Source organism: Musa acuminata, chromosome BXJ1-6, assembly GCF_036884655.1.
Source record: "Musa acuminata AAA Group cultivar baxijiao chromosome BXJ1-6, Cavendish_Baxijiao_AAA, whole genome shotgun sequence".
NCBI classification, from domain to species: domain Eukaryota; kingdom Viridiplantae; phylum Streptophyta; class Magnoliopsida; order Zingiberales; family Musaceae; genus Musa; species Musa acuminata.
This window is the reverse complement of record NC_088332.1, coordinates 16071444-16082273: the sequence shown is the minus strand read 5'-3', so window position 1 is coordinate 16082273 and position 10830 is coordinate 16071444.

The following is a 10830-nucleotide window of genomic DNA, read 5'->3' as shown; positions in this document are numbered from 1 at the left end:
TTCTGTAACATCTCATGCCATATGGGTAGTGTAGCTGACTCAACGACTTGCGAGGGTTGCCCCCTCTCTCAGCAAAGCCACCTATTTTTGTGGAGGCATGAGTAGAGAACGATGGCTTAAGTGCAACTCCAATGTCAATGACAACAACCTTCTTAGTGATAGCAATGATGATGAGAGGCTTTATTTTGGTGACGACAATGATAACTTTAGAGTTGAAAAAGAAGGGGCAAAGGGGCTATCTAATGATGATAGAGTGGAATGAGCACGTAGGGGAGGACAAGGAGAGAGTAAGAAAAAGAAGGCAAGGGACAACACATAGAGTAGGACAGTGTGAATAGCCATAGCTATAGTAATGCATCTGTTATGGGGAGGCCATGGCTAAGACAGTAAAAGACAAAGGAAGAGGAGAAGAAAGGAAAAGAGAGGAGAGGAAATAGGCAATAAGTGATGTCGCTTGTGATAGAAGCAAAGGGCGATAAATGTGATGGTGATCGAGGGTGACGACAACGGTCAAAAGCTAAGGTGAAAGCTAATTATGTGAGTATCATTTTGATAAAAGCCTAATCGAGAGAGCTTTTCTATGTAAAATGCTCAAATATATTTATATAAATAATTCTTTTTAAATAAGATCATCTTTTTCAATCTTTTCTAGAATGTACTTCTTTTGTTTTTTTCTATACGTTGCCCTCTAATTGAGAAAATATGTAAAGTATCCCTCACCAACTCATATTGTCACTTTTTTTACTGTTTTGAACTGTGTTTTTATTTGGCTCGTTATAGTAATTTTTAATAATATTTATTTATTTTACTGAAGTATCGAAAACACTATAAAACTATTAAAAAATTATAAGTGATATCATATCTCTTTGGTTATCATTGTTCAAAAATAATTATAATATTATATTTTTTAAACTTATAGTTGATTTGACTGAAGTTAGAAATCAATCTGAATTATTTATAGTATTTTCAAGTAGGTTTTACAATATTAGGTTATTTGGTTGAGTTTAAGGGTTCATTTTAATCATTTATAGTATTATAAATTATTTTTATTATGATGATCAAGACATATAAAAGTTAATTTTTTTTATTTGAGCTATATTATTACTAAACTATTATAAATAATTATTTAAATTATAATATATATCGAATAATTTTTAGTATATTTTGATTTTATTTAGCTAATTTATAGTGTTTGAAAGTAAGTTTTATAGTATTTTTATTATAATGATAAAAAATATTATTTTAATCCAAAACACTGGACGGAAATAGTACAGTTAGTATTTTCAAATTAGGCAATTTTCGATTTAGGGACACTTTTGAAAATAAAAAAAAATGAAAGAGATGCCTTTTCGCAAAAATCGAAAATGGAAGTACGAAAACACCCTATTTAATCAGCAAGAGTACGGCTCCGTACACTTAACTATTACAACATAGGAAAGCGGAAGCATTGTGATTCATCCTTGTGCGACTCGGACATTGGACTGGTCGGGATGTGACTTGGCTAGTCCAATGCCTAAGCCACGCTTAGTGGCCAGTCCAATGTCCGAGTCGCATCTCGACCAGTCCAATGTCCGAGTCATATCCCGACCAGTCTAATGCCCGAGTCAGGCCTTGCGGTTAGTCCAATGCCCGAGCCATGCCTCACAGCCAGTCCAATGTCTGAGTCGCATCTCGGCCAGTCCAATGTCCGAGTTACATCTCAACCAGTCCAATGCCCGAGCCACGCCTTACAACCAATCCAATGTCCAAGCCACACCTCACAGCCAATCCAATGCCCGAGCCATTTCTCGCGGTTAATCCAATGTCCGAGTCGCATCTCAGCCAGTCCAATGTCCGAGTCACATGTCGGCCAGTCTAATGCCCAAGCCACACCTTGCGGCCAGTCCAATGTCCGAGTCACATCTTAGCCAGTCCAATGTTCAAGTCACATCTCGGCCAATCCAATGCCCGAGTCATGCCTCGCGGAAAGGTTACTAACATGTCGTGGCCACGGTAGCTTCGACCTAGCGGAGCATGTCACAACATTTCGGGCCCAGATAGCCCTATATGACACTTCGGATACCCTAAATAATGCCTAAGTGAAGCACCACGGCCAAACAAGTGCCTTATTGGTGCACCTTGGTCAAATAGTACATGAGTTGTGCACCTTGGCCAAGCAATGCCCGAGTGATGCACCTTGGCCAAATAATGCCTCAAGGGTGCACGTCGGCCAAACCTCACGACTAGTCCAATGCCCGAGCCATGCCTCGCGGCCAATCCAATGCCCGAGCCACGCTTTACGGCCAGTCCAATGTCTGAGTCACATCTTAGCCAGTCCAATGCCCGAGCCATGCCTCACGGCCAGTCTAATGCCCGAGCCACTACTCGCGGCCAGTCTAATGTCCAAGTTGCATCTCGACTAGTCCAATGACCAAGTCACATCTCGACCAGTCCAATGCTCGAGCCATACCTCGCTGTCACGGACTTAGCTAATTTTGCCTAAGTCGTGCAACACCCTTGCATGTCCATCCACAAAGGTCAGTCTCTCCGAAGCGTCTCATGGTCCCTTAGGACCTACGAAAGAGAAAATGGGTTAGAGAGAACGCCTCACTTGGGATCCACAAGCAAACATTCTAGGAAACACTTCATAGACAATGCAAATTATAAACAGACTTTACAAGCTCTGAACAATTACACAACAAAGGGTCAAAATGGTCCCAGATCAAAAATCTCTCACAAGTGTCCACATGACACAACCTTTATTTACAAGCTTAAAGCGGCCACTAAACCCAACTAAAATGAGACTATTAAGTTTTCAGCCATCCCTCTATATGCTGTGCAAAGCATGAACATACCAAAAGATATAGACATACATAAGCACTACATCAAACATCCTGTTTCTAAGTTTGTCCGTAACATTCTCCCCCACTTATTCCTTCGATATCTACGTCGAAGCTTTTGTGAACACTACAACTCCTTGCCTTTGCTGAGTCTTCAATCTTCTGCTCCAGTTGCAATGCGCCTCTTGGCTCCCAACTTCTCTCTACTGCTGTTTTTGAGTAGTCAAACCTTTTGATCCGCCATGCTGCTTCAACTCGCCAAATGACTCTGACTCTAGTATGGGGTTGGCTGAGTTGTGTTGATCCTTATTGGTTCATGTGGATCCTCCAGATGAAGGAAAAGACCATTCTTATTATGCGCCAGTCTCTCAAATGCCTCATGCTACTTGAACTGGGTGGATGCTTGTTGGAGCTTTAACGAGCATCGTTTCGTAAACTTATGAAGTTTTGGATCATTCCTCCATAAAATTTGCCCATTGACTCTTCTTTCACTTAGTTGTCACTTCCAAGTAGGTTCATATCACTTTGGCTTTTGATTAACATTTCATTAGGAAATGAAGCGGATAATCTACTCTTAGTAGCACTGATCACCGTTGGTGAGGATTTGATAACTATTGTCTTCCATATCTTCAAAAGGTCTTTGAACCTGTATAGAGCTCCTCTGTTGGGTAGATAAGAGAATTGGGGTACTCGGTTTCGCCCATTCTCTTAAGAGTTGAGAAGGCAAAGGTTACTCAACTTCGCCAGCCTCCTCGAGGTTGTGCTCCATGCATCGAGCTGGTTACTGGCCTTCGCTTGCTCTTTGCTCACACTTCTAAAGCACTTGAAGTATTTTGCACTCCTTGCGTTGAGTTAGTTACTGTGATTCACCTTCTCAATGCCATCGAACTTCTGGAATGCAGGAAGTTTTCACCCCAACTTGGAGTAATTCTCTAATAGATTTGGTCACCCCTAGGATTGTACCATCTTCTCCATCAACCCTGCCACCTACTCCACTAAGTAGCAAAGGTATAATACCGCGTACTGCCTGCTTTGTTCCTTAGTCGTGCACTCTTGCTTGACCTAAAGTCCTTCACTTTCAACTATCTTGATGAGAAGCTCGTTGACCATAGCGCCGTCATGCCCATGGCCCTACTATCCATCGCCTCGCATCTTCATCCCTTTTCTTCGCCCCTTTCGACCCTCTGCTTCAACACCTCTATGTTCTCCAAGCAGCTCCCTTTTTGTCGATGGAAAGACATATTACAACTCTCATGCATGGCCTCTACCATCACGTTGTAGGGTTTGCACCGATTCTGTTCTCCTTAGCTTCCTTGGTAGCAACGTTCACTTACTCGACCTTGTCCTCTGACTTGCTGGGCTCCCTCAAGCGAATTTGAGCTCTAGAGCAATCCAACTCTCCAGTTGCTTTGATCATACCTCTGTATGATTAAGTCCCTCCCATGGGACTCACTGGTACTTGCATTTGAACTTTTTCCTTAGTGGAACACAACCCCCATATGCTGATGACCAAGGCTTTCATCTGATGCGAAATTCGATGCACGCACGGAAGACCCACCTCTGCGGTACCATGGCCTTCACTCCTTGAATCCATAGCCCTTCTTGCCATCGTGTTGTTCACCAAAGTGGAGCTTCCAGTAGCTCTCGATCATACCTCCGTATGATCTAGTCCCTCACGGGACACATTTATGTGTATCGTATTGCCACGAACTATTCCACCACGATCCGTTGCACCATGTCACCTCCTGGTGACACCTCTATTGCATTCTGATCCTTGTGGGATCAACTCGAATTGTGATCCCTCCATGTGTGGCCTCTGCCAATACATTGCAGGGTCTCTTCCACCTTTGATTTTGTTTGCTCCTTTGGCAATCGACATTTATTCACCCACTCTTGGGTCACACCTAGATGAAGCACCGCTCTAGGACAGTCTGTCACATAGTAGCTCTCGAAGTCCCCCGACTTCACTGCAATTAGTGCACCAGTGTTTGGATCTTGGGCCTCTGCCCCTACCAGCACAATCTCCGTTGCACACCACTTCCTTCATGGCAACTTGAATGGCAACACTATGGCATATTCTTCAAGAGTACATGTGCCCAGAAGCTGTACACCAATTCCGCATCCTCTTGCCCCATGCCAAGGCCTTCTGAACCCAACTTCACCTCCGCAAGTTGAGTCGCCTTAGTTCCTCCATCCAATGCTTCTCCGAGATAAGGTGCATGTGCCCAGAAGCTCCCTCCGTCTTTGGCACCATGCAAGATGAGTCCGCTCCGTCAGAATAAAGGACCCATGGAACAACATGATCCTGCTCTTGCCTCTGCAAGAGTTCATGTCCTTAACCTCTATCAAAGGAAAGCATTGTGCCTCCGTTCCATGTTCCATCTTCTATGCTGGCTCCCTTCATGCGGCTTGTGTACTTCGCCAAGTTACACCCAAGTTGCTCTGCTCCTCGTTTTTGCATTGAGTTGATGGTGGCTCTCGCGCCCACCATTCCACGGGTCATCCCTCCCTTGAGTCCGATCTCTATATCAACTCCAAATATGCCTTCATTTGTGTTGCTTTGGGTCACTTCCCCACTTGATCTCGCAATACATCCACCAACGCATTCTCTCAAGCGAGTTCATGCAATGACTCATAGCCGCTTGCTCGGTCCATTGAGCTTCGTGGAGTTGTTTGTTGAGGTACTCCTTCTCAACATGTGCGGTCAATTACACATGATTCTCCCTCTAGAGAGCCAGGACTTATCCCTCCTAGATATCTATCCCATTGGAGCAACATCTCTCTTCGTTTCGGAGACCACCATCCCCTTGGACTACTCCGATTTGCTGAACAAATTGTGCATTGTTTTGCCTCCTGCAAAAGCACTTGCTAGATTGTGACTCCACGTCAATACACCCCCCTCTACACCACTCAAGGCCTAGCAACATGCTGAACTCACTGCACACTTCTGCCTCCTACGGACGTATCCTTCACATGCCGAAGAGAAAGTTTTAATACTCCATGGCACCGAGTTTTGGTCGCCTTAGGATGGCCGCGAACATTCCCTCATCCGCATACAAGCCCATGCATGAGTACTGAATTCTTTAAGTTAGCAATACCTCTCACCTTTGTGAGCTTTGCACAACTCTTTCGGTCGCCGAGCAACTCATTTCACCTTGCATAGTCTCATCCTTTACCAAGTGCCTTGCTTGCCTTGAGCACCATCAAGTATAGTTGTCAACGTTGAGCCGTAGCTCAAACTCAGCCATCCCAACCTTTATGTGCTCCGTATTCTTCCAAGTTTGCTTGTTCTCATGGTGCATCTTGCGCAAAGGGTTGGCCATTCCTCTGAATGCCAATCTCAGATGCCCGCTCCTCCGAGCGACTCCTTTTTCCCTATATCTCCATGCCCGTTTTCCCCTAAACGGTCACGCATGTGCTGATTGCCCTCATCGCAGCCACGCTAGGCCCCCCACGTTTGCATGCTAAGTGTTTCTATGAGTGATTGTCTCACTATGATACTATCTGTCACGGACTTAGTTGGTTTTGCCTAAGTCGTGCGGCACCCTTGCATGTCCATCCGTAAAGGTCAGCCTCCCCGAAGCCTCCCATGGTCCCTTAGGACCTACAAAAGAGAAAACGGGTTAGAGAGAACGCCTCACTCGGGATCCACAAGCAAACATTCTAGGAAACACTTCATCGATAATGCAAATTACAAACAGACTTTACAAGCTCTGAACAGTTGCACAACAAAGGATCAAAATGGTCCATTACAGATCGAAAATCTCTTACAAGTGTCCACATGATACAACCTTTATTTATAAAAGCCTAAAGCGGCCACCAAACCTAACTAAAATGGGACTATTAAGCCTTCGGCTGTCCCTTTACATGCTATGCAAAACATGAACATACCAAAAGGCATGGACATACATAAGCATTACATCAAACATCCTGTTTCGAAGTTTGTCCGTGACATCGCGGCCAGTCCGATATTCAAGTCACATATCGGCCAGTCCAATGCTCGAGCCACGTCTCGTGGCCAGTCCAATGCCCGAGCCATGCCTCGCGACTAGTCCAATGTCCGAGTTACATCTCGGCCAGTCCAATGACCAAGTCACATCTTGGCTGGTCTAGTGTTTGAGTCATATCTCGGCCAGTCCAATGCCCAAGCCATGTCTTGCGGCCAATCCAATGTCCGAGTTGCATCTCGACCAGTCCAATGACCAAGTCACATCTCGGTCGGTCCAATGTCCGAGTCACATCTCAGCCAGTCCAATGCCCGAGCCACGCCTCGCGACTAGTCAAATTTCCTAGTCGCATCTCGGCCAGTCCAATGTTCAAGTCACATCTCAGCTAGTCCAATGTCCGAGTCACATCTCGTAGCCAGTCTAATGTCCGAGTCACATCTCGGTCAGTCCAATGCCCAAGCTATGCCTCGTGGCCAATCCAATGACCAAGTCACATCACTACATGTCCAATGCCCGAGCCCCATGCCTCGCGGCCAATCCAATGTCCAAGTTACATCTCGGCCAGTCCAATGCCCGAGCTATGCCTTATAGCCAGTCCAATGTTCGAGTAACATCTCGGGCAGTCCAATGCCCGAGCCAGGCCTCGCGGCCAGTCCAATGTCCGAGTCGCATCTCGGCCATTCCAATGTCCGAGTCACATCTCGGCTAGTCTAATGCCCGAGCCACACCTCGCGGCCAGTCCAATGCTCGAACCACGTCTCGCGGCCAATCAAATGCCTGAGCCATGCCTCATGGCTATTCCAAAGTTCGAGTCGCATCTCGGTCAATCCAATGTCCAAGTTACATCTCGGCCAGTCTAATACCCGAGCCATGCCTCACGGCCAGTCCAATGCCCGAGCCACGCCTCGTGGCTATTCCAATGTCTGAGTCACCTCTCGGCCAGTCCAATGTCCAAGTCACATCTCGGCCAGTCCAATGTCTGAGTCACATCTCGGCCAGTTCAATGCCCGAGCCACGCCTCGCAGCCAGTCCAATGCCCGAGCCACACCTCGCGGCCAGTCCAATGTTCGAGTCACCTCTCGACCAGTCCAATGACCGAGTCGCATCTCGACTAGTCCAATGCCCAAGCCATGCCTTGTGGCCAGTCCAATGTCCGAGTCACATCTTGGCCAATCCAATGCTTGAGCTACGCCTTGCGGCCATGCCTCGCCGCCAGTGCAATGTTTGAGTTGAATCTCGGTCAGTCCAATGTCCGAGTCACATCTCGGCCAGTCTAATACCCAAGACACTCCTCCCAGCCAGTCCAATGTACGAGTCACATCTTGGCTAGTCCAATGCTCGAGCCACGCCTCGCGGCCAGCCCAATTTTCGTGTCGCATCTCGACCAATCCAATGTCCGAGTCACATCTCGGCCAGTCCAATGTTCGAGTCGCATCTCGGCCAGTCCAATGCCCGAGCCACATCTTGCGACTAGTCCAATGTCTGAGTCGCATCTTGGCTAGTCCAATGTGAGAGTCAAATCTGGGCCAGTCCAATGCCCGAGCCACACCTCGCGGCCAGTCCAATGTCTGAGTCGCATCTTGGACAGTCCAATGTCCGAGTCACATCTTGACCAGTCCATGCCCGAGCCACGCCTTGCGACCAGTCAAATGTCCGAGTCACATCTCAACTAGTCCAATTTTTAAGTTACATCAAGGCCAGTCCAATGACCGAGTCGCATCTTGACTAGTCCAATGCCCAAGCCATGCCTCGCGGCCAGTCCAATGTTCGAGTCACATCTCGGCCAATCTAATGCCCGAGCCACGTCTCGTGGCCAGTCCAATGCTCGAGTCACGCCTCGCGGCCAGTCCAATGTCCGAGTTGCATCTCAGCAAGTCCAATGACCAAGTAACATCTCGGCCGGTCCAATGTCCGAGTCACACCTCGGCCAGTCCAATGCCCGAGCCACGTCTCGTGGCCTTTCCAATGTTCGAGTTGCATCTCGGCCAGTCCAATGACCAAGTCATATCTTGGCCGGTCTAATGTCCGAGTCATATCTCGGCCAGTCCAATGCCCGAGCCACGCCTTGCAGCCAACCAAATTTTCGAATCGCGTCTCGGCCAGTCCAATGTCAAATCTTGGCCATTCCAATGTCCGAGTCACATCTCGTAGCTAGTCCAATGTCCAAGTCATATCTTAGTCAGTCCAATGCCCAAGTCATGCCTCGCGGCTAGTCCAATGTCCGAGTCACATCTTAGCCTGTCCAATGCCCGAGCCACGCCTCGCAGCCAGTCCAATGTCGGAGTCACATCTAGGCCAGTCCAATGTCATAGCTATGCCTCGTGGCCAGTCCAATGTCCAAGTCACATCTCGGCCAGTCCAATGCTCAAGCCATGCCTCGCAGCCAGTCCAGTGTCCGAGTCACATCTCGACCAGTCTAATGTTCGAGTCATATCTCGACCAGTCTAATGCCCGAGCCACGCCTCGCAGCCAGCCCAATGCTCAAACCATGTCTTGCAGCTAGTTAACTGCACGAGCCACCCCTCACGGCTATTCCAATGTCTGAGTCGCATCTCGGCCAGTGCAATGTCCAAGTCACATCTCGGCCAATGCAATGCCCGAGCCATGCCTCGCGGCCAGTCCAATGCCCAAGCCACGCCTCGCAGCCAGTCTAATGCCCGAGCCATGCCTCGTGGCTATTCCAATATCCAAGTAGCATCTAGGCTAGTCCAATGTCTGAGTCACATCTCGGGCTGTCCAAAGGCCGAGCCATGCCTTGCGGCCAGTACAATGCTCGAGCCATACCTCGCGGCCAGTGCAATGTTTGAGTCACATCTCGGCCAGTGCAATGTTCGAGTCACATCTTGACTAGTCCAATGTGCGAGCCACTCCTCACAGCCAGTCCAATGTACTAGTCACATCTCGATTACTCCAATGCCCGAGCCACACCTCGTAGCCAACCCAATTTCCGAGTCGCGTCTCGACCAATCCAATGTCCGAGTCGCATCTCAGCTAGTCCAATGTCTGAGTTGCATCTCGGCCAGCACAACGCCCGAGCCATGCCTTGCGGCCAATCCAATATCCAAGTCACATCTCAGCCAGTCCAATGTGAGAGTCAAATCTCAGCCAGTCAAATGCCCGAGCCACGCCTCGTGGCCAGTCCAATGTCCGAGCCAAACCTCACGGCCAGTCCAATGTTCGAGTCACATCTCGGTCAGTCCAATGCCTGAGCCATGCTTCGTAGCCAATCCAATGTCCGAGTCGCATCTCGACCAACCCAATGTTTGAGTCGCATCTTGGCATGTCCAATGCTCGAGACACGCCTCACGGCCAGTCCAATGTCCGAGTCGCATCTCGGCCAATCCAATGTCTGAGTCGCATCTCGGCTAGTCCAATGCCCGAGCCATGCCTAGCGGCCAGTCCAATGTCCGAGTCGTATCTCGGGCAGTCCAATGTCCGAGTCGTATCTCGGGCAGTCCAATGCTCGAGCCACGTTTCGCGGCCAGTCTAATGCCCGAGCCACACCTCGCGGCTAGTCCAATGCCCGAGCCATGCCTTGCAGCTAGTCCAATGCCCGAGCAACGCCTCGCGGCTATTTCAATATCCGAGTCGCATCTCAGCCAGTCTAAAGTGCGAGTCACATCTCGGCTAGTCCAATTCCTGAGCCACGCCTCGCGACTAGTCCAATGCCCGAGCCATGCCTCACGACCAGTCCAATGCTCGAGGCAGGCCTCGAGGCCAATCCAATGTCTGAGTTGCCTCTCAACTAGTCCAACGACCGAGTCGCATCTCGACTAGTCCAATGCCTTAGCCATGCCTCGCGGCAAGTCCAATATCCGAGTCCCATCTCGGCCAATCCAATATATGAGTCACATCTCGACCAGTCCAATGCCTGAGCCATGCCTCGCGGCCATGCCTTGCAGCTAGTGCAATGTCTGAGTCGCATCTCGGCTAGTCCGATGTCCGAGTCACATCTGGGCTAGTCCAATGCCCGAGCCATGCCTCGCGGCCAGTCCAATGTCCGAGTCACATCTCAGCCAATCCAATACCTGAGCCACGCCTCGCGACCAACCTAATGTCTGAGT